The sequence below is a fragment of the Schistocerca americana genome, chromosome 9 (genome assembly GCF_021461395.2).
Source record: "Schistocerca americana isolate TAMUIC-IGC-003095 chromosome 9, iqSchAmer2.1, whole genome shotgun sequence".
Lineage (NCBI taxonomy): Eukaryota > Metazoa > Arthropoda > Insecta > Orthoptera > Acrididae > Schistocerca > Schistocerca americana.
The window spans coordinates 5,430,917-5,456,381 of record NC_060127.1 but is presented as its reverse complement, the minus strand read 5'-3'; the positions used below and the strand labels follow the sequence as shown (position 1 = coordinate 5,456,381).

The window sequence follows — 25,465 nt, the reverse complement described above, 5'->3', positions numbered from 1 at the left end:
TTTGTGTCTACGTTCAAGCACCTCCATGGTTAAAAAAAAACTTGTGACCAGTTGTGCTGCCTGTCCTTGTATACACTCAGTATTCCCTATTACTTCGTGTGGGTCCCACAATCTTGAGCAACGTTCTAGGATGTGTCACACAAGTGTCTTGTAAGCAATCTCTCTCTTGTAAAGTGACTGTATTGTCATAGAACCCTACCAGAGAAGTATATTTGTCTAGTATCCTGTTAATCAACTGAAGTCTGCCACCTGCTTAATAGACGACTATAGCTGCGACGGTGTTTAAAACTAATTAGGTATATTCAGTAAAATGTTATAACCTTGGTTTTAAACTGTCTAATAGCAGGTACTGATTTACTGCATAACGGTTCTATTGTACTAAACCTCTGGTGATCCGTACGTGACTAAACAGCGCTTTCCAAGAACGAAATTGTTCCATTTTTCGGGCACAGTGTCAAGGTAAGGGTTATCTTCCGTCCTAAATGCAACTTTTGCCGCAATACGTGCTCAGTTTTATCTGATGTTTCGGCTGTTTGTTTCCTAGCGGCATACTTGACCTGATTGGATGCCGTCTACACATGGCGTTTATTTCTCTTCTATACCTTCTTCTTCAATTTTCCTGGCTCCTGTTCATTCGAAAGAGCCACCTGTTTTAAAACATCGAATTATTTCTTCATTTCCTTTAGTCACAGGAGAAGTCGTATTATTCTGTGTGTCATGGAGTAAGACTATGAGTGAGCGTTGATAATCGCGTCCGTATGTGTCGGCTTTCTGTGTATTCGAAATGCATGTCCAGCGTTTTTGTAGTGTACGATCAAATCCAAAAAATTAATCTTTCCGTCTACTACATGTTGCGACGTTCATTTGATCTTGGAGTACATATTACTCATTTTCTAGGCTGAGTTTTCTATTTGCGTTTTGTTCCCTTTGTAAACCACAGCTGACTCATCAACGTACCCTTTGTAATATTAGAGCTTGTCAAATATTTTCGTTTTTCAAAAAATGAGAGGGTCAGAAAGTTGTGTTTTGGTTGGAAACTCCAAATTATATTTATAGAAAACGGTTGTTACATTGTTTTGCTTGGTCAACAGCTATTTCGTGATATTGTGATGTTTCATATATAGTTCGCTCAAACTATCTTCTTTCAAGAAGTGCCTCCTGATCACTATTTCTGTCTGTACTTCTACTCTAAGGATAATAATATATTATAAAATCTGTAATCATTTTAAGCCAGTCGTAAAAGTTTTTAAACTAGTGACACACATTACAGCAGATCGTCTTTTTCTTAATATCACACAAATAGTGACATTTCTTGTTTTTCCAAGCACAAATAGTTTCTTCCGCTTTCAAAATCTGAAAGCTCGGGATCACGGCTAGTGAAAGGAAGACAACGCTGGCAGTTACGACTCACATGGGAACTCTTCGAGAAATGCGGCTTTCTGAACTCCAAACTCGGGGTGATGTTCTAAAATATGCGCTTTCGCTAAGAGAGCAGAGTGGGGAGAATGTCGGAAATTACCCAGGAGCCACTTTTGCAAGGGATGTTTATCCAAAAGGCTTGAAAAGTGGCTAGTATCAAATAGTTGTTTTGTGGTGCCAACTTTAAATTCTAGAGTCACAGTCCTGAAGAAGATAGAAGAAAACTGGGAAGACGCCAAAACATACCACTTGGCAGAGGAAAACTGAAAGTGAAAGAGACTTCAATAGCAACGTTAGACAATCTCCTTGACACCCTCAACTGCATGTGTAACATTAAGTTATGTTCCGAATTTGATGCTCCACATCCAGGTGATGCTAACAGTAAACATGCAGTGCACATATCGTGCTCTTGTTCTAAGGGCTTGAAGATCCCTGTCAAACAACTCGTCTTTATTAAAATTCGAAGAGAGAAAGTTGATTCTTTTGAACCGCATCAAATTGGGCTACCACACCTTCCTGAGCGCAGAAGACAAATTAAAAAACAGAAGAGGCAAGAAAATTAATTAAGAAGAGTTAACATTATAGTCAAAGGAAATTCTTTTCTCCGGAAAAGATGTTAGGCAACTGAAGTTAAAGCTGAAGAGTCTGAAGATCCTTTGCAGATGTGATGATTCTGATGTACGCTCAAGTACAAGTACAAGTTAGTACACCACATTACAACTGCGCAATGTTGCATTGCAAAATATTGTGTATGGTGTTATTCTACGTGCTACAGCTGCCGTTACAAGAGCTACTTATTGGATGCTGGATTAATTACTGAAGGAGATAGGAGACTAGCGGTTGATTTACATAAAGTAAACAGGGTCCAAGAGAAAGTCATGAATCACATGGTAAAGAATTTCATGATCGATGCAGGATGGGCAAGATAGAATTAACTTTTCTGATGGACGCCAAGATTGCACTGAAGTTCTTTTATAAAGAGTTAACTCAAATTATCAGTTTCCAAGTATTGTGAAAGAAGAGCATTATACTGTTTGCAGCTAGCTAGGTGAAAGGTGTCTTTGACACTTTAGCCCAAAAAAACATGCTTAAGTTATTATTAACTAACCAGCGGATTTTTTAAAGGAAAGCAGCATTGGTAACAGTTTGCAGCCTATTGGCGGTGACTGAACTAATTTTAACATTGGTTGGAAGGAGGAATCATGCGTCGAAAACTCATATGGTTGGTTTTTGCTTTTTATCCGAATGAAGATCTTTGAGCCACTTGATAAAACAGTTTGATGAGAAAACTTTTGTCTGACAGCTTGATAATGCAAATCAGTCCCTCATTTCAAACAATTTCCTTTCCAGACCCTCTGGTTCACTGAGTGACACTGTCATCAAAGATCTCTCTGCATATTAGGTTTATGGTTACAGGATAACTCAGATACACATGTGCACTTCCAACTGATATAGTAGCATTAGAAACTGGTGCTGAAACCCACTCTCGGTGGTTAACAACTGCAAATGGGCTTCTTAGCGTATAATTTTGGAAACATGTCCTTAATGGAAACATCTTGATGACGTTGAAATGTTTGTGGAATACGTTGTTGCCGATTACTATGCCTGCTGGTTTACAATCAAATCGAAATTCTCTTTGATGGAAGGACCCCGCCACATTATTTATCATCCGAAGCTCATACACACCTCAAAAAAAGTTTTGCATCATCTCGGTTCCGAGAGTTCCGGAACCTGTACAGAAAGTTGGAACAGAGATCAACATAAACATCATTTCAGCCCTTTTTATTGCTCATGAAAAACACACATTGCATGTTGTACGACCGTACAGGGAGACCTTCAGAGGTGGTGGTCCAGATTGCTGTACACACCGGTATCTCAAATACCCAGTAGCACTGCAATGATACATGCCTGTATTCGTCGTGGCATACAATCCACAAGTTCATCAGGCACTGTTGGTACAAATTGTCCTCAACGGCGACTCGACGTAGATCCCTCAGAGAGGTTGGTGGGTCACGTCGTCCATAAACAGCCCTTTTCAATCTATCCGAGGCATGTTCGATGTGGTTCATGTCTTGAGAATATGCTGGCCAGTTTAGTCGAGCGATGTCGTTATCCTGAAGGAAGTCATTCACAAGATGTGCACGATGGAGGCGCGAGTTATCGTCCGTAAAGACGAATGTGTCCCCATTATGCTGCCGATATGGTAGCACTATAGGTCAGAGGGTGGCATTCACGTATCGTACAGCCGTTACGGCGTTTTCCATGAGCACCAGTGGCGTACGTCGGCCCAACTGACCGGGTTGCCTCCAAATACGTCTCCGACGATCGTCTGGTTGAAGGCCTATGCGACAATCATCGCTGAAGAGAACGTGATGCCAATCCTGAGCGGCCCATTCAGCATGTTGTTGGGCCCATCTGCACCGCGCTGCATGGTGTCGTGGTTGCATATATGGACCTCGCCATGGACGTAGGGAGTGTAGTTGCGCATCATACAGCCTATTGCCCATTGAGTCGTAACACGAAGTCCTGAGGCTGCACGAAAAGCATTACTCAACATGGTGACGTTGCTGTCAGGGTTCCTCCGAGCCATCATACGTAGGTAGCGGTCATCCATCGCAGTAGTAGCCCTTGGGTGGCCTGAGCGAGGCATGTCATCGACAGTTCTTATCTCCTATCTCTCTGTATCTCCTCCATGTCCGAACATGGACGCGATCGAACCGCGGTACTGACCGTCTAGGCATGGTTGAACTACAGACAACGCGAGCCGTGTACCTCCTACCTGGTGGAATGACTGGAACTGATAGGCTGTCTGACGCCCCGCCTAATAGTCGCTGCTCGTGCACGGTTGTTTACATCTTTGGGCGGGTTTAGTGACGTCTCTGAACAGTCAAAGCGACTGTGTATGTGATACAATATCCACAGTCAACGTCTATCTTCAGGAGTTCTGGGAACCGGGTTGATGCAAAACATTTTTTGGTGTGTGTATAATCCCAGAAGAAGCAGTAGCAGATATTGTTTTGCCAGCAATCCAACGTGCATCGTGATTCACATTTAGTGAAATGGTGCTTCAGACGTTTTTATTAAAGGAAGACGAAAAAGATAGGAAAGCAGGGATCCAGAAGATAAGTGAATTAAGGAATGAAGATGATGGTATACCATGACATCTACCTGTTCGCCCTTGGAAGATACCTGCAGTAAATCCATAGGCAACTTCTTTTTGGAACTGATAGACTCATGAGGAAAAGTATATCAACTTTCTCTTACTTGTTAACTCAAAACATCAGAAATAAGAAAGTTTGTTCAAGAGCTAATGCAATTTCAGAAGTAACCATGTCATGGACAGTCCATAGAGAGGTGTGTGAAACAAGGAACACAGGCTTCTGACAAAAAATGTACCCCTGAGAAACGAGAAGGATACGTTAGAGCCTAGGAGTACAGTTCTTTGATTCTACAATACCCTGAGGACGGTATTGTGCACCGAAAGCAGTTGCCAATAGACACAATAAATGAACTGCGAGTACAGAGTAAGGCATGTATTTGTTTTCAGCCTCGTACAGTTGGATGCATTTTGTCAGTACACGCCTGCCAGACAGCAGAGTGGAGCGCCCCCAGTGTGGGCGCAGGCAGGCTACACTGCACGGCACAGCACGGCCACAGTGTCTGCGGAGACAGAGCGCCGTAGCTCACCTCCTTGGTCGGCCGCGGCGGCGGCCATAAGCGGGAGATTCAATTTGCATGGCGCGCGCGTAAACCTGATGCATGGCCGGCGGCGACGTGTCTCGCCAGGAGGCAGAGCAGCGGGGGTGGGGGTGGGAGGCGGAGCAGCGGGGGTGGGAGGTAGGGTGGTGAGGTCACTGGTCCCGCGCTATCTGCCCCCTCAGGCTCACAGAACGAGGACGCGTTTTTACCTGTCTAAATCCCTGACAGCTATAAGCGACTGCACCTAGCTGATACATCCGATAGAGTGGTTACTCCGCCATCTCATTCGTGGTAGCAAAACATCGGTTTATCCTGGAAATACACGGAAGCGCCAAAGAAACTGGTATGGGCATCCATATTCAAATAAAGAGGCAGAATACGGCACTGCGGTCGACAACACCGGTATAAAACAAGTGTCTGGCGCAGTTGAGATCGATTGCTGTAGCTGCAATGGCAGGTTATCAAGATTTAAGTGAGTTTGAATGTGGTGTTATAGTCTGGCGCAAGAGTGATAGGACACTATCTCCGAGGCAGTGATGAAAGGGGAAGTTCGACTATTCTTCACATTGCTGCTGATTTCAATGCTGGGTCATAAGTGTCACCGTGCTAATCATACAACGAAACATCGCTGATATGAACTTTCGGAGCCGAAGGCCCACTCCTGTACCCTGGATGACTGCACGACACAAAGCCTTACGCCTCGCCTGGGACCGTCAACACCGAGATTGACCTCTCGATGACTGGAAACATGTTGCCTCGTCGGACGAGTCTCGTTTGAAATTGTATCGAACGGATGGACGTGTCCGGGCCTGGAGACAACCTCATGAATCCGTGGACCCTCCATGTCAGCAGTGGACTGTTCAAGCTGGTGGAGGCTCCGTGATGGTGTGGGGCGTGTGCAGTTGGAGTGATATGAGGCTCCTGATACACGTAAGCATCTTGTCTGATCACCACATCCTCTCATTCATGTCCATTGTGCATTCCGACGGACTTGGGCAATTCCAGCAAGAGAATGCGACACCCCACACTTCCAGAATTGCTGCGGAGAAGTATTCCAAATTTGTAATGCACTGATTGTAATGGAACTTTTATAAGCCTGGTACTTTCCTTTTCGTGGACGGTGGAGCAAATGTACGTTTTAATAGAGCCAACGTGGGAATTTTACGCGCGCCCGTTGAGTAAACAGTGTGGTTTACGAACTAGAAACATCCCTCAGCTGCCGCAGGAGTGCGTTGCGATCGCGTATACCACGTTGGGGCCCACGTGCCGTATGCACAAGTAGCATCGTTCCTGAGCGCTAAGCAGCAATTTGAACTTGGCACGCTCAGCGTTAACGTTCGACAGCACGGTCCGTGTGCCGACGACTTTATGATGATGAGCATTCGCTGTAACGAGACACGAAATTAATAAAATATTTGTGGTCCAGACAATCACTCATCTAAATGCATCTGTGTATCAACCGAGTATGCAGCGTATTAAACAAATGTATTCCATATTTTGAGAGGTGGTAGTGTAGACTAAAGCCATACAAAAACGTACAGTAAACTTGGGCTCTAAAATGCAGGCGTTTAGAGCACTGAGGTGTTTTCGCTTTTGCAGCTGTGAAACACGTCTGTTCTACAGCAAGCTCTTCACTGTTAAGAACGACGCACAGAATGCAGTTAATGTATAAGAAAACGTTCCTCTGTTGTTGTCCAGAGATACGGCATGCAGTAAACATCTTGCAGTGTTGTCTGTGTAAACCGTTTTCACAGTTGTGGGTGAGTGCACAGCGTACTTAGTTCTAGTGGAACCACCGTATGTTTTGATAAGTTTGTAAAATGATTTTACATTGCACTTATATCTTCCCATTTACTAACATGACGGTAGCCTATCATTTCACAAGGAAAATGCTGACACGATGCCTTTTATGATCTTGCGAGTGGAAGCAGCTGTCGATCCCGTGGCCTGTATGCCGACAGATACACAGAACGCAGGGCACCGTCTGCTCCAGTATTCAGCGGTCTTTCATAGCGACCAGCGGACTCTGTCTCTGCAGATGCAACACCGGCGTATCGCGGCAGACCTCCTGTTGCGGAGGAGCGAGTGAAAGCAACCTGTCGAAGGAGGTCTTGGAACCAGTGGACCTACAGTTTCAGCAGCTATCGGGGTTAACCGTGCTCCAGTGTGGGCGATCCTGAATGAAGAACTGCTATACCCGTACCATGTGCAAGGTGTCCAGACCTTCCGGCGACAAGATCAGCTTGCCAGAACGGAGTTCTGCCAGTGGCTGTTTCAATGATGTGTTGACGATTCACTTTTCACAACATGGATACTGTTCACAAAAGAAACTTGATTCTTACGAGACGGAACTGCCAATTTTCATAACCAACGTGTTTGCCGATGCAGATCCACAGGCAGTTGAAGGACATCGGCGCTGATTTTCAGTTGGTATGGGCAGGAATTATTGGCCATGGGCTAAGAGGGCCTTACAGATTACATAACAGGTCGACTGGTGCAAAGTATCGTCAGTTCCACCAAACTACATGCCTCTCCTGATAGAGGAGGTACCGTTCCAACAACGGGTGATGTGGTTCGTGCATGATGCAGCGATGTCCGAGAACACGTCACATTTAGTCGGCAACTGACTCATCCAGGGAGGCCCAATACCTCTGGCAGCTCGTTCTCTCGATCTTCAATTCTCGGACCTTTGGTTGTAGGGACACATCATGTCTTTGGTATATGCCAGCCAGCGCATCCGCAACCAACCTGGAGTTTCTCAAAGAGTGCGTGATTCGCTAAGACGTCAGGCAGAAGCATGCCTTTACTTTGATAAGACACCATATTGATAACCTCCTTTAGCTATTTCTCACAAGTGGATATGTAATAGCAAACAGATTACCTTAGGAGCTCTGCTGTTTTACAATAGCAGAATAAAGTGATCTGGTTTGTTTAGCCATTTGTTTACAGCATTATGCATCCCGTTCGTAATAGCAGAGAGCTGGCAGTAGACGAGACATTACAACACTCCCACCGTGTTAAAAAGACGTACCCCGGTCTCTGGTTGTAAAAGAGTATCGGTAAACGCGATAGTTGTCGCTGGAATTGTGCAGGTCCGTAACATCTGGGGACTGCTCCCTGCATAGCTCTCACCTTGCTTTCTCTAAAGACGGCCCTTCGGTGCAGCGGAAGTGTACGGGGGTGGCACTGAAATCCTGCACTACTTTGCAGCAAGGAGCACACAGATCTTCTGTTTCGAGGGATGCCTTTCAGTAATTCCTGTGGTTTCTGAACACAGCGCAATCCACACTGCACTAGGTGTGCTGCGCAACATATCGTTTATTTTTAAAATTCTGGGAACACTCTCAGGTTAAATCTTTAATTACTGTTAGCTCACATTCGCGACGGCACTACTCACCGATCCACTAAGTATTTTTAATGCAATGACTGACACATTTTAGCAAATAAGTGGTGAGACTGTAACGGTACTTTGACTATCGCGCCTCCGCCAATACAAAGATATGATTTACGATCGCGCATCCAGAAGAGCGCTGCGCCAGCGACCGAATTTTATAAATAATTTTGATCTTTTTTTTTTACTTTTGCGTAGGTGTTTGTTTTTAACAACTAATTGATTACTCTCTCTTGTCTTCATACGAAAGACGTGTATTTTTCGGCGCTGTGTTAAATATGCTTTTAAGTGGAAATTAAAACTATATTACGAAACGAAGTTATTTCAATAGTGATTCGAAATGGTTATCGCCAAATTTATAAATTAATCCTGACAGTGACAACTTAAAGAAATTTTCATCAGACGGAGAACAATGAAAACAGGTCGTCCTACAAGAAAATTAAGAAGACAGCCACGAAAACTATATTATAATTAATACTACGTTTCTAACAAAATTATAAAGTAAATTTCAACTAATTTCTGATGCTATTTCCGTACAGTCGCTTTTTGTAGTGTTGCCGACCCGGTCTCCCATGCACGGTCAAATTACAGCACTATCTCAATCAATAATACGAAGTCCGCCATATCCGTAACTTATTCCATCAAAATTCAATACCCAAACAGATTTTCTATTTTATATTTTCACGGCAGAACCCCGAGGAAAGGAAACACTACAAGACCCACCACCGGTTCGACCCTTTTGTTGCTTGCTACCGTACAGGTTGAGGCATTTAGAATCTTTTTTTAATCCCTGAAAAATTACAAATTGGATTTAAAACATTCGAATAAAAGTTTTTCGTCTCGACAGTGGACATCCAAGGACACCAGACTCGGCCCTCATGCTCTACCGTCAGGAGGCAGGAGGAAGATCACATTTGAAATCTTACATAGAGCCCCAGTTTTTTTTATTTCGGATAAAGATTCTTCTAAAAAAATATGTAACTTCAACATTTTTCCCGTTGCTTGATATAAAATCGATAAAAATCAAGAAGACAAATATGCTCGATAGAAAATCGAAAAATGTTCAAATGTGTGTGAAATCTTATGGGACTTAACTGCTAAGGTCATCAGTCGCTAAACTTACACACTACTTAACCTAGATTATCCTAAGGACAAACACACACACCTATGCCCGAGGGAGGACTCGAACCTTCGCCGGGACTAACCGCACAGTCCATGACTAGAAAATCGATAAAAATTTTAAAAAAAAATCTCTAATAGAACAAAGTACTACTACATCCACGTCTTTGTTTCTCGTTATTGCTAAAGATAGTTTTCAATTCGTTGTTAATGAACTGCTCTTCCGTTTCAGCGATAACTGTCAAGGAAAATACAGCAATAATGTGGACGAAGTAATGAATTATGTTCTGGCGAATCACTCGTTTTTTGCTATAAAAACCACTTTCTCATTAAAGAGTTTAGAGTAACTGCCTTTCTAACCCTCTGGCGTTCTAATACGATGATTATTTCTTGTGGTCTCACATTTCAAAGGTTTTTTAACCCAGTTCGGTTTCTGTAGATTACAGCGCTACCTAGCACGCTAGAAACAAAATGTTAAACACAAAAGTTACTTATCTTTTCCCGGAGAATTCGAATCCGTAATAAAAGTGTGCGTTCGATGGGACTCATCGAACTTGGTTGCCAAATCATTCTCTCGCATTGTCTGTAATGTTCTTTAGACCAACCACGAACAATTGTGACCAGGTTACACGGCGCATTGTCTTCCATAAAAATTCCATACCTGCATGAATGGCTGCAAATCGTCTCCGAGTACCTGGGTGTTAAAATCACGAACAACTTCAGTTGGGAAGACCACATAGATAATATTGTGGGGAAGGCGAGCCAAAGGTTGCGTTTCATTGGCAGGACACTTAGAAGATGCAACAAGTCTACTAAAGAGACAGCTTACACTACACTCGTTCGTCCTCTGTTAGAATATTGCTGCGCGGTGTGGGATCCTTACCAGGTGGGATTGACGGAGGACATCGAAAGGGTGCAAAAAAGGGCAGCTCGTTTTGTATTATCACGTAATAGGGGAGAGAGTGTGGCAGATTTGATACGCGAGTTGGGATGGAAGTCATTAAAGCAAAGGCCTTTTTACGTCGCGGCGAGATCTATTTACGAAATTTCAGTCACCAACTTTCTCTTGCGAATGCGAAAATATTTTGTTGAGCCCAACCTACATAGGTAGGAATGATCATCAAAATAAAATAAGAGAAATCAGAGCTCGAACAGAAAGGTTTAGGTGTTCGTTTTTCCCGCGCGCTGTTCGGGAGTGGAATGGTAGAGAGATAGTATGATTGTGGTTCGATGAACCCTCTGCCAAGCACTTAAATGTGAATTGCAGAGTAGTCATGCAGATGTCCGCCTCTCGTGGTCTCGCGGTAGCGTTCTCGCTTCCCGAGCACGGGGTCCCGGGTTCGATTTCCGGCGGGGTCAGGAATTTTTCCTCTCTCGAGATGACTGGGTGTTGTTGTGTCGTCTTCATCATCATTCATTCCCATTACGGTCGGAGGAAGGCAACGGCAAACCACCTCCATTAGGACCTTGCCTAGTAAGGCGGTGCGGGTCTCCCGCATCGTTCCCCTACGCTCTGTAAAGAAGCATGGAACTTCATTTCATTTTTCATGTAGATGTAGCCGAACATAACCATTCCAAGTCAGCACCATCGGAACCAGATCATTCCTTCTAAACACAGCCCACACCACTGTGTAGCCGCCACCAGATTCTGCAGTGCCTTGTTGATAACTCGGGCCCATGGCTTCGTGGAGTCTATGCCACATTTTAACTTATTGTCAGCATTCATCAACTGAAATCGGAACGCATCCGAACCCTTCTTTGACCCTTCCCCTCCCGCCCCCTGGGGGTCGAATTTGGTGTCACTGAGTGTTCCACGTGGAGAAGAATAACTTCTTATCTCTGTTGACCCATTGTGGATATGGGCCAGTGGCCAGTCGAATGTTTACCTACTCTTCAAAAAATGCACTCCAAATACGAATTCACGGAATCCAGATACTGATGACTACAATATGCAAGTATCGATGTATCTGATTGTCTATACAAGATGGAATTATTGTGATGCCGAAACTGGTTGCCTAATAAAACAACTTCTCAAAACATACAGTTGATTGTCCTTGGTAAATGGACAATTTTTATTCCAACCTTTTGTAATCCGATTTTTAGTTTGAATCTTCTCACTCTGTACATTGTGGAGCGTTGTTTGGCCAGTAACAAGCAGGATGTTATTCCCACCTGTATGATGCCACGTTACGCCATTAAGTGCCACGCTGGAAACTCCACAAGTCGTCCTGCCCAGCCTCTAGGTATTATGACATATTGCACCACATTACGCATATTCGATACTGATAATAACATAAATGTTATGACGTGTTTCATAGTGGCGAAGATTAATAAATGTGTACATGCCAGAGTCCATGTTTACTGGCCTTTTTTATGTTTCGCTCCATACTATCACCTATCAAAATATGCAGTACCGTCTATATCCTTCTAGGGCCCACAGTACGGGAAGACTGCGGATAAATGATAAAGATAAATGAATGGATATACCTGTCTCTATATACATGGGTAATCCGCAGCTTCTGGTTATGTATCTGGCGATCCTTGCTTGGTTTACCACCCCCATTTTCATCCATTCGTATTCGATCCGCAGGTCTTCGCAGTTTGTAAAGCTCTTCGGGCTGCACAATGAATTTCTGGCAACTTTTCCCATTGCAGTTGGTTGGGTATTCCTTTTATATTCGTTAACTAAACGAACAATACACCCCAACGGAGGCCGACATGAGATACGGCAGTCAATGAAAAGCTGGAAACCCCTCACGACGAATGAACTAAAACTCTCAAAGAGAAATGTTTCTTCACAAAATGGCGATGCTGAAATTACTCTTCTCCGTTATTAAACAGCAGTACAGGCATTGCTCACAACTTTCTAACTACAGGTAAGAAATGTAATTATGTGTCATATTAGGCAGGAGAATGGAAATTGCAATAAGACAGTAGTTTTATCAGCATACGCTGATCCTCGCAGTTAACGCAGAAATCACGTTTTTAGGAGTAAATCAAGTGGGATGTTTGCCTGGTAGGCAGGCAGCCCGCACTACTCTCGTGGATGCCTTATGGCCTGACGTGACGGCGGCGTGGATGTGCGTCAACTCAAAACATACGGAACAGCGCGAAAATGGGCTTAAAATGTAAATCAGTCATACGAGACACAAAGGCACGAGCCATTCGCATGCAAAACTGCCCTTCCTACCACGAGACAAATCCGAATGATCACCTATTCAAAGAGGGGAACTTTGGTAAAGCGGAGATACAAAATATCGATATAGTAGGACCAAAACAACAATCACAATGTCGTGACTTATTGCTACATTTCCCTCCGTAAGATATTGGTATCTCAGTGTCATAACCTGCCTTTTGGCAATCATATTCTAACATAGGTTTCTACTTAGGCACACAAAACTGATTGTACAACACTAGAGAGGCTCTGGTTATATGACGATCCTGTAGCTTTACTTGTGGTTCTTCACATTGTAGTCTTACAAATTCAATGTTCTTTTTTTAATTTTTATTTTTTCAGATATCTAAGTTATTTTACGCAGAGGGAAATAAGCAACGGCATTGAAATGTGTGTTTTTGGCCCTATTGTATCTATATTTTGTTTCTTCGCTTCACCAAAGTTTCTGTCTTATACTTTGAAACGGTGTTTGTAAAGTCTCTGTCGCCGTTAAGACACGCAGTGTTGCATGCGACTCGATCATTCCACTGTTTCTTGTGCGAACAATTTACATTCTTAGCGGATTTTCGTGCGGTTCTGAGCTTACGAAGCCACGCACTACGCTCATTAATATGGCAGAGACGTAAGCAACCGAAAACCTCGTTCATGTTTAGATACGAAGACAGGCATTTAATTTCTTGGTTTTTAGAGGTGTGGTAAGTCACGAAAGTACTGGGCTTGCAATATTAGCGTGTTAATGACTTTGTGTCGGATAGAACAGGTTTATTTTAACCGTTAGAAGTGGGTGTCGATAGCGTGCAACTGTAAAATATGGGAAAACGATGACTGGCAGTAGTCAGTGTTATTTTTATAGGAAACAGAACCGTACAACATGTTTAAGTGGCTACAGACTCCCAGCAACAATGCGCAGCACATGCGTTACACATCACCTTATACGAGGGCTATCCAGAAAGTAAGTTCCGATCGGTCGTGAAATGGAAACCACTGTAAAAATCAGATGAAGCTTTGCACAGATGTGGTGGGCAGTGTGTGTAGAACGCCCGTCGATCGCGTCGCATCTCTCTTTTCAGTTCTGAGCGCACAGTGAGCACGTAAATGTACCTAGAAAATAGAGTCTCCCGACAAGTACGAAGGCCTGGTGAGAAATTTCGCCTGAAGCTATGCAGCCCACGTAACACAACTGTCACGCCGTTCTTCATGATAATTCTGATCTGCACTCTGCAGGGGCAATGAAGATCATGCTACAGTGTTTTCAGTGGGAAGTGTTTGATCACCCACAATACAGATCGCAATTGACTCCCTGAGTTTCATCTCTGCTCGCATGAACCGCTGACTATGAAGACAACATTTTGGCACAGACAACGAGCTGTAGACCTGCGTAGAGAATTAACGGAAACCACTCTCGGCTGCCTTCTATGACAAGGGTATTGAAAATTGGTAGAACGCCACCACAAATTCCTAAGTCGGAACGGCGATTTTTTAGGTAATTAGCTGGTAGTTGTGGCTAGCTGTTGCAAATAAAGCATTTTTGAGTTTTACAGTAGTGCCGATTTCGCGGACGATCCGAACTTACTTTCTGGATAGCCCTCGTAGTATGCGAGATTTAGGAGTGTACGCTTCCGCGGAAAAATCTGCTATACCGGCCACCAGCTGAGAGCCATTATCGCCGCCGTTTTTTGTGATAGACAAGAAAAAATGACACTTTCTGACTATTGCAGTAATTTCTATATTTTCATCTACATCCACACACTGCAAAGCAGTCTGAAGTGCATAGTAGTGGGTACTTACCGTTGTACCTCGTGTCAGGTTTTCTTCATGTTTCATTCGCGTATAGAGTGCACGAAGAACGAATACACTATCTGCATCAAAAGTATCCGGACACCTATTAGTGGAGGACAGTATGAGGATGTGGGGTGGTTCCTCCTTTCACCTTTATGACGGCTTTGAGTCTGCTCGGAACACTTTCAGTGAAGTGTCTGAATGTCTCTTGAGTACTGGCGACCCATTCTTCCCAAACGCAGAAACTAGAAAGGGAGTGATGACGGGCGCTGGGGTCTGAAACCAAGTCGACGCTGTAACTCACCTCAAAGATCTTCCATCGGTTTCAGGCCGGAACTCTCAACAGGCCAGTGGATTTATGGAAAGAAGTAGAGCAGAAACCCTTGCCCCAGACATGCTGCTTTGTGACTGCGTACGTGCTGATACGATGAATCATTGTCTCAGAACCGTTACTCTACTGTGTACAGTTCATAGTATCCTCACACATTTAGCATTTCCTTAAGCGCAATTAGGGGACCGCAGTTTAACTACTAAAACACCCCCCAAAGCAGTAACATCACCTCCTCCGTACTTCACCGCTGGCGCCAGGGATGGTGGTAGGTAAGGTTCTCCAGGCATTCGCCATATCCAAATCTGTTCCATCCTATTGCTGCAGGGTATAGCGTGATTCATCGCCCCAAATCACATCCACTGTACGTGACGCCTGTCTTTTCAAAACCCCAAACTTCACTTAGCACTAACTACAGAAATGTGCGGCTTACGAGGAATTGCTCGCCGTTTGTAACTCCTTCGTCACACTCACTGTCTACTGGTAGCACTTTAGAACTGACGGGTGGCTTCTTCCGCTAATTTCGTGCGATTCTTTTACAACATCGATGTTCGGCGGTCTTTGTCCGCAGTACATGAGGTCTGTTTAGCTGTGGTTATTCCTTCGCGTTTCCACTTCGCACTCACATTGCCGACTGTGGTAAGGGTTGAAACGCCCAACGTGAATTACTTTATTGAGGTGACGTCCAGTGAGCGGTCACGCTGGAAGCCAGTGGGTTTTCCTGACCCACCCATCCTGCTCTTCCCGGTTCTCTACTGCAACGCAACATTCGCCGCCTCCTCTTATGTTGGATGGCCACCCTTTTCCCTCTCATGACATACAGTGGTCAACTCCGTACGAAATAGCGGTGGCTGGTTACTTCCGATCAGATAGTATGATTAAGCGCCTCTGTGTGCGCTGTAATTAGTCTAAGGAGGTTAGGCTATGACGCTTGGATTACGGATTTACTTCAAACTTTGTACACCTTCAGTAGGCCATTAAAACAACACAGTGTGCAAGTAGTAAGGGGGACTACTTTGACAAATCTGAGAATATCGCGAGAGGAGTTTTGCGCGTCTGTTATGTGACTTGTGTATCTGTGGTTAGAGTTCATCGTGGTCAAGTAGTTAGCCTTTGAGCTATGTAAGACGAACTTAAGCGACGGTTCGATTCCTGCTCAAACTTAACTTTTGATCTATATTTTTCCACCACCTGTCATATTATTTAATTTATACGACATTTGCAAGGTACTATAGTTAGGAAAAAAATCACGTGTATTTGCATGAAGTTCTGGTGAATTTCATGTTATTTGACTGCTTACTATTTTTAATTAAATTTAATTGTTAGAAGAAACATATATGTAAATATTGACAAGAAAATGAAGAAACGCACATTTTCCTGAAAAATTATTCTTGTCGTCATTTGCGAAATCTCTTATACACGCAATCTGCTGAGGTACCCGGAACTACTTTGCAGCTGGACGCTCCGAGCTGCGGACACAGATGCAGGTCCCGCTTGGCAGCTAACCTGCGTGGCCGTGAGACGTTGCTAACGCAGCGAGAACGAATAGTGCAAGCTTTTTATTATCACAGAATTTACACTTGTACTACAAAAATGAAGGTTTGGGCGGGAATCGAACCGTCGCCTCATACACACTCGTCTGACGAAGCTCGATCGCTAACCACTTGACCGCCACGAACTCTGACGTCCGGCACCCACGCACAGGTACATGCGTTACATAACACACGCGTAAAACTTCTCTCGAGGTTTTCTCGGAGTTGTCGGAGCAGTGCGCCTTACTGCTTGCACAAAAAAAAAAAAAGGTTCAAATGGTTCTGAGCACTATGGAACATAACATCTGAGGTCATCAGTCCCCTAGAACTTAGAACTAATTAAACCTAACTAACCTAAGGACACCACACACATCCGTGCCCGAGACAGGATTCGAACCTCCGACCGTAGCGCTCGCGCGGTTCCAGACTGTAGCGCCTAGAAGCGCTCGGCCACCTCGGCCGGCCACTGCCTGCACACTGTGTTGTTTTAGTGGCCTACTAAAAGCGTACAAAGTTTGAAGTAAGTCCGTGATCCCAACATCGTGGTGTCCCCCCGTAAGTTCGACTTCGCAGTCACTGCATGAGCGATGTTTAGGGGGCAGGGGACAGTGGGATGTTCGTGGATCCTCAAGGGGGAGAGTAGGGTAGAAATTTTTTTTTTGAGCCAAAATTTTTATATGCCTTAAATGTTCTCTAGAGAGTCTATTTTGTGATTACTTCATATGAAGCGTGTCATTAATGTTAAATTATGTTAAAACCACTGTTTATTGTTTTGTGGGTCGAGATGGGGGGAGGGGGAGGGGGAGGGGGAGGGGGGGGGGGGGAAGAGCGGTGTTGTCTCGCGCATCCGAACGCTCGAATGCAGCAGATGTAATGCTATAGTACTTACCGACGGAATAGGTGTATCGATAGTTTAAGATAGTATCACAGAGGGCATTAGTATCAGCTAAAATACTATTCTCAACAAGGTTTCTCTTCCTAACATGATTTATTTGTGGTAAATAGTCTGAAAACACGAGAAAATCTTGCGTCTGCTTCACTTGTCATTCCACCCCCCCCCCCTTTTTTTCTGTGAAGTAAATTGTGAGTGCTTTAAAATGACAAAAAAATCATATTACTGTGAATATAAAATGTTCGAAAAGTAATCCCAATACTAGGATTTTGTTGAAAAAATATTTTTTAAGAGATCCCTACGTACTACGTTAGACAATATCATCAGTTTTAAAGCACTATTTGATATTTTGTCATAGGTTGAAGAGTGTGGCGTTCAGAGGTCGCACCATCTACTCTCGCTCTCCGCGAACGTCTTTGCTCGATGTTGTGTAGAGTCCTCTGAATCCAAGTTTCGTACTTAACAAAGAAAAAAAAATTGGACAATCATAAGGGCGTGCAGTAAACGTCTTAACTCAGTTTAGTAATTTGTTCCGTTTTTATTTTATTGAAAAAAAAAACATGAATAGAGGAAGCAAAATCGAGCGTCACCCCGGTCTGCGCCCTTAATACTGCTTTTTGAAATATTGCAAGTGAGATTTCGGGGGATGGTTGCCGTCTAGCGTCATGCGTCCGTCAGTTCATTTTTTGCCAGCACCTCCCATGGGTCTAACGAACCTCTGGCCACTCGTGCTGGCATTTTTTGCATACGTTCGGTATCCCCTGTTGGTTCTATCCCTCCTGCTTGTAAAGAAACTCGTTTGTAGTCTGACTGGATTTCCCCATTGTCATACTAATTTACGGAAGTTGCGATCTGTCTTATTAACCACTGAGCCTGTATGGTCATTCCATTTCATATTCTCATAAATTGTTAGACTCAAGTACAGAGTGACTCAAAAGAACGGGACTGGGTGAGGTGGTGCCGTAGTTAGCACACTGGACTGGCACTCAGGAGGAAGACGGTTCAAACCCGCGGTTTTCCTCGGTTTCCCTAAATTGATACAGGCAAATGTCGGGATGGTTGCTTTGAAAGAGCACGGCCGATTTCCTTACCTCATTCGATGGGATCCGATAACCTCGCAGTTTGGTCCCGTTCCCCAAGTCAACCAACCGAGCAAAAGAACGGGAAATTTTGCAACGTGTTGTGTTAATGTTGCGAGGTATGCGCCGCCGAATTACATACGGAGTGCTGCTCTGACTGTCTCGCATTTAGTAAACAGCGGTGGAACGACGCGTGGCGCGGCTTTTGTGCTGAAAGCCCGTTACGGGAATGGAAGTGAGGAGGCCGCGCGCCGGGAATTTCTGCCTCATTTCACAACGGATGGCAGGACCGTGTTCCCTCAGCGCACGCAGTCGACACCTGTGACACACTGTTCTGAAGCAACGGCCCCTGCACAGAAGAAAAGAAGCAATTTGCAGGGAGACCCCGAACCGCTCCTATGGGAGACGATATCGAGGCTGTCCCGAGGGCTTCCGTGAGAAGCCCACTGCGCTCTGTTGGACGTCACGCAGAGTTTCAACAGCGGCATCGTTCGAGTTTTCAGCAAATACTGAAAGTGGATCTGAAGTTACAACCGTACAAGCTGCCGATCGTTCAGTAGCTTAGCCCTAACGATCTGCTAATGCGCGGATATCATGCTGAACGTACGTTAGCGAAAGTGCACGCCGACGTCAGTATCATTATGAAACTTCCCCTTAAAAAAATTTATGAATGACTGTGCTGGTAAACCCCTTACGTTATTTGATTTTCAAACAGCTGAGCAGAACTGAACGTACTCACACATCCCTCTCTTTACTTATTCTGATCATCAGTAAACTGACACACAATATTTTTTAGCGCAACGCAATCTGACTTTTAATAATCCCTACAAAAGAGTGGCCCTGATTAACAATAACCTATACCTTCCATGAATCACCTCACAAAAATCTTCATTACTCGAAGTACTGCAATACAGCGAGCGCCAATACTGCCAGCTAAATAAAAGATTCTAACTACTGAACTCACTAACTACTGATAGACATAGTTATCAAATGAAAGATTTTGATAGAGAACAAACAATGTATTTACCTTAATAGTGTTCAAAAGTTATATATATATATATATATATATATATATATATATATATATGTTCATGACATCCAGTCTTACAAATTTACTGTCTCTGATGGACACACGTCCAGATCGTCCGCTCTCAAAATTCTGCCATCTCTCTCCCCACATCCACCACTGCTGGCGGCTCACCTCCAACTGCGCAACGCTGCGCGCTGTTCACATCCAGCTGCCCAACACTACAGTAGCGAATAACAATGCAAACCAGCCACAGATTGCAGACAGCAGAGCCAGTGATTTTCATACAGACCGCTACGTGGCGTTACCAATATAAAAACCTAAACAGCCTACTTACATCATTAACAACCTGTGGGTGTCGGACGAAGCTCACTTCCATCTCAGTGGATTTGTCAGTAGACAGAATTTTCGCTACTGGCCACTGGCCTCAGCAAACCCACGTCAGCTACACACGCGTCCACTGCACAGGAGCGACGTTACTGTATGGTGCAAAAATGTTCAAATTTGTGTGAAATCTTATGGGACTTAACTGCTAAGGTCATCAGTCCCTAACCTTACACACTATCCTAAGGACAAACACACACACCCATGGCCGAGGGAGGACTCGAACCTCCGCCGGGACCAGCCGCACAGTCCGTGACTGCAGCGCCCTAGACCGCTCGGCTAATCCCGCGCGGCTGTATGGTGCGCCATGCCGTCGAGTGGCCTTTAAGGCCCCTACTTTTTTGAAGATAATGGAAGGGTGCGCAACCACTATAGCGGCTGCTCGCTTTGCTTGCCACGGTGGAGAGTTTGGTTGAGCGTGAACTGCCTCATTTTCCTACCAATAGTGGGTGTCAAGATGGAGCAACGGCACATTCTGCACGGATGTCGATGGAAGGTACGCGACAATTGTTTGCTTACCGTGTCACTTGAAGCCACTGGCCCCCAAGATCGTCTGACATTATAGCGTGTGATTTTTTCCTTGTGGGGCCACCTCAACAACGGAGTCTACCGTACACGACCTGCTACCGCCGAAGAACTTAAAGCAACAGTACGAAAGGAAATCTCCCGGATTCCTATTGAAATGTCACGTCGTCCCGTGCACAATGTTCCTATAAGACGGCAGGAATGTCTGCGAGGATGGAAAGCTCATCTATCAGGTGTAATATTCAGGAAATGAAAATGCTTGTATATTAAAAAACTAGAAACCCGCCTAGACTGCGAAAAAAAGCACCTAGTGTTTACCTAGGTTTCGGCGTAGATAACTACACCTTCTTCAGAACAATAAAACCCACAAGTGCCTAAGAAGACCTTTGTCAATGATTAAAAGAACACATTTATAAACGAAAAAAGGGGAACACAAACAGTACATATGTACAAAATCGTTACTTACCTTAATGGTGTAACCTCCACCTCACACCGGCCTATGTTCGATGGGCCATGACCCGCCATAAACTGCAGCTACAAATGGTCGCTCGCTTACACGCTCGACCCGCTACCTATGCATATGCGCAAGACAAGGGAAGTTACTTGAATGCGCGTGCATGGTCTAACATTCTGCGTGGTTTCTGTTTGCTTTAAGTCGTGTCTCCCTACCACTTTCGCGCAACGACGCTCTGAGCGTGTTTTTCAGGGAATTGACTAGTTTGAACCTGGGACCTATTGCTGGTAAGGAGACGCCAGACCACACATGACATGTAGAATTCAGAAGAGTTCAGTGAGACTAGCGATGATATAACCAAATACTTAATGATTTCAGCGTCAGCTCCACTGCACTCCATGTAAAAGAATCTTAATACTAACTAAATTTAGTGGAAGCGGTTCAAGGCTTTCCTATTTTTAGTTAGCTGGTAAAATAACGTCGAAATAGCAGTTAAGTTTACCACTGGAATTTTTATTCTACTCACAAAACATTGTCTATAAATCGCACTATTAATAAAAGGAAATATTTTAATACAGGATGATAAAAACCAACTGCGTTCAACAAAAATGTGAACGAATATTCCCTGAATGGGTTTCCAAGCTCTACGATGGATCGAAGGATGACCTATGCCATATCACATCTATATTCTAGGTTTATATTAAGTTTCTCAAAAGAGAAAACTATCAAAATGGTCTACAGTGACCCTCAATTATCTTTAATTACTTATCTAACTTGTTGTAAGTTACAGTGGCTGATGTGGCTTCTCAATAATTATATAACAGAAAAATCATCGCGTTTCAGATTTTAACTTACGTAGCAAATGTGAATACCATGAGCTTCAATTGACGATCGACACTAGTATTAAGCAAAACGGGGGTGTAACAGATGAGACTTCTGAGTGAAGCTTTATGCGGTGTTATGCAGCATCGCGTGCGTTCATTACCTTGTCGTTGGTTAGGCAGTGTCAGGGGGCGACGGGCGGCGCAGCTCCATCCAGCTCGCCGTCTCGCAAGCGACTATCTCCTAACTTCTCCTTACCACAATTTACCGAAGTTGGTTTAAAAAAACTATCTGGCTGTGTTTTCATCTGACCAATCAGGGTCTCAATGTTAAACTTAAGCTCCGCCTACAAAAATTCTATCTATCCAATGAGAAACGTTATACTTTTCGTGGTGGGGCAATGTTTTTAACGTTTGCAACGTAACGGCGACGCGAAAAAGTCTCACGCTAAAACTTGCAGCTGGTGTGGCCCTTTTAGTGTTATCGTAAGATCTATACTGTTCTTCTGGAGGGCTCTATCTTTTAACATGGGCTGGGGGGTGGTCCTGGCGGTTACTTTTCGGGGTGGGGCAATGTTTTTAAGGTTTGCAACGTAACAGAGACGCGAAAAAGTATCACGCCAAAACTTGCGGCTGGTGTGGCCCTTTTAGTGTTATCGTAAGATGTATACTGTTCTTCTGGAGGGCTCTAGCTTTTTACAATGGGTTGGGGGGTGGTCCTGTCGGTTAGCTGGGGACGTGGGTGTCCGTCCCTTATCGTAGGGCCTTCTAGCTTAACACGGTTCTGCTGTCGGCTTCTGTTCTCGTTTCTCCCCTCGGAACTGCGTCTGTCCCACGGTGGGAAGGTATGACATGCATTTAGGCATACTTGTGTTAGTCTGTGGTATCCCATTTGCTCACTCGTTGATCGTATTACTTTGGTTAATTTAATGTCAGGATTTATTCGGAGCTATGTGACATACTACTGGATTTGCTTATCATGTCAGGGTTTTCATGGAAGGTGTTGGATTTGCCTGACACCTTACAATGGGTCAACGCTAAATAGCCCTTATAGGAGTTGGTCGTTAAGGATATTGTCTTTATCCTGTTGCAGATGCTTAAAGATCTGCATTTCTTCCAAAACATCCGGTTTTAAGCCCTTAACTTCGGCATGAAGTAACTCTATATTAACTGGAGGGCTCGGCGCATGAGCCGTTTGCACAAGGTGTTCCGCATAAGTAGAGCCCTTAGTACCGTCACCGCTTCTAGCAGGAATATGCTCTTTATACCTGAGACCCAGAGCTCGTCCCGTTTTCCCGATGTAAAATTTTGGACAATCCCCGCATGTAATTTTATATACTTCTGATTGGGAAAGTTTATCGCTCTTATTGTGCAAGGAGTGGATTAAATTCACATGTAAACTATTATTAGTAGAATAGGCGACTCTGAAGGTTCTTCTTTGAAAAAGCTTGTGACATTCGAAGGTGACAAAAATCATGGGACAGCGATCCCCACATATGCAGATGGCGGTGGTACAGCGTACACGTGGTATAGGAGGGCAGTGCACTGGCAAAACTGTCATTTGTCATCGGGTGAGTCATACGGCGTGATTATGGCTGCACTTCGGGAATTAACAGACTTCGAATGTGCAATGCCAGTCGGAGCTAGACGCATAGGACATTCCAGTTCGGAAATCGCTATGGAGTTCAATATCCCGAGATCCACAGCGTCAAGACTGTGCCGAGAATACCAAGTTTCAGGCGTACCTCCCACACGGACAACATAGAGGGCGACTGGCTTCGCGTTAACGACAGATATCAGTGGTGTTTTCGTAGAGTTGTCAGTCCTAACACACAGGCAACACTGTGTGAGATAAGGGCACAAAAGAACGTGGGATGTACGAGGAACCTGCCCGTTACGACGGTGGGGCGAAATTTGGCGTTAATGGTCTGTGGCAGCAGACGACCGATGCGAGTGCCTCTGCTAACAGCGCGACATCATCGCCTGCAGAGACTCTCCCGGGCTCGAGACCACGTCAGCTGAACTCTGGACGACTGGAAAACAGTGGCCTGATTAGACGAGTTCCAGTTTCAGTTAGCAACAGCGGATCGCTGTCACCCGTGGTCTAGAGGTAGCGTCTTCCATTAATAACCAAAACGTCCTCTGTCCCGGATTCTCAATAAAAATCATCAATTTATGCCGACGACTTACGCATAAGAAGTCCCCCTCACTCTGCCAGCGTCCTTGTAAAGAGGGCAGAGGAGCGCACAGTGATTCGTGGCACTCTCTTGCGCTTGGCATGGGAAACTGCCCTTAAAGGCGAAAGACTGAGCAATTATCAACGGCATGGGGATGCAGAAGGCAAGTTAAACTACCGCATTGAAGAATGATAATGTGTATCTACAGGACATGGGGTTTGTAGCTGAAAAAGTGTCATGATGACCTCTCCATTGGAAACAGATTCCGAAGTAGTCCCCCATTCACATATCCAGCAGAGGTTCCCAATGGGGAAGGGGTTAACATGAGGAAAAGATTTAATAACGCTTTACGTGTCGGGGTGTGGAATGTCAGAAGCTTCAACGTGGTATGGAAGCTGGAAAATCTAAAAAGGGAAATTCAAAGCCTCAAGCTAGATATAGTACTGATCATTAAAGTGAATGGAAAGCAGACGACGATTTCTTGAATTAGATTTTCACTCTGCAGCGGAGTGTGCGCTGATATGAAACTTCCTGGCAGATTAACATTGTGTGCCGGACCGAGACTCGAACTCGGGACCTTTGCCTTTCGCGGGCAAGTGCTCTACCAACTGAGTTACCCAAGCACGACTCACGCCCCGTCCTGGAAACATTCCCCATGCTGTGGCTAAGCCATGACTCCGTAATATCCTTTCTTTCAGGAGTGCTAGTTCTGCAAGGCTCGCAGGAGAGCTTCTGTAAAGTTTGGACGGTAGGAGACGAGATACTGGCAGAAGTGCAGCTCTGAGGACGGGGCGTGAGTCGTGCCTGGGTAGCTCAGTTGGTAGAGCACTTGCCCGCGAAAGGCAAAGGTCCCGAGTTCGAGTCTCGGTCCGGCACACGGTTTTAATCTGACGATTTCTTGTCAGATGAGTATACAGTAATATCAACAGCTGCATAAAATGGTGTAACGAATTTAGGATTCGTTATGAATACCAAGATAGGGCAGAAAGTGTGTTACTGTGAACAGTTCAGTGGTAGAGTTGTACCTGACAGAGTTGACAGCAAACCAGCATCGACAACGATAGTTCAGGTATACATACCGATGTCACAAGCTGAAGTCGAAGAGACAGAGAAAGTATATGAGGATATTGAACCAATAATTCAGTACGTAAAGGGAGATGAAAACCTGTTAGTCATGGATGATTGTAGGGGAAGGAGTAGATGGACTTGTAAAAAGAAATGATAGAGGGGAAAGACTAATTCTGTAATAAATTTCACCTAGTAATAGCGAACACTCTCTTCAAGAATCACAAGAGGAGGAAGTATTGTTGGAAAACGCCGGGAGATATGAGAAGATTTTAGTTATATTACATCACGGTCAGACAGAGATTCCAAAATCAGATACTGAATTGTAAGGCGTATCCAGGAGCAGAAATAGACTCAGATCACAATGTAGTAGTGATGAAGGGTACGCTGAAACTAACGAGACTACTGAGAAAGAATCAATAGGCAAAGAAGTGGGATACCGAATTACTAAGAAATGATGAGACACGCTTGACGTTCTCTAAGGCTATAGATACTGCGATAAGGAGTGGTTCAGTAGGCGGTTCAGCTGAAGAGAAATCGACGTCCATAAACAGGGTAATCACAGAAATTGGAGTGAAAAACGTGGGTACAAGGAACGT

At 44.4% G+C, this 25,465-nt stretch overlaps 1 non-coding gene across 1 annotated transcript; it reads left to right on the top strand.

Annotated features, from left to right (window-relative positions):
* The first annotated feature begins 24,603 nt into the window (after positions 1-24,603).
* Positions 24,604-24,678, top strand: Trnas-cga. The gene has a single exon. It is a non-coding gene; the product is annotated as a tRNA-Ser (tRNA).
* Positions 24,679-25,465: the final 787 nt, after the last annotated feature.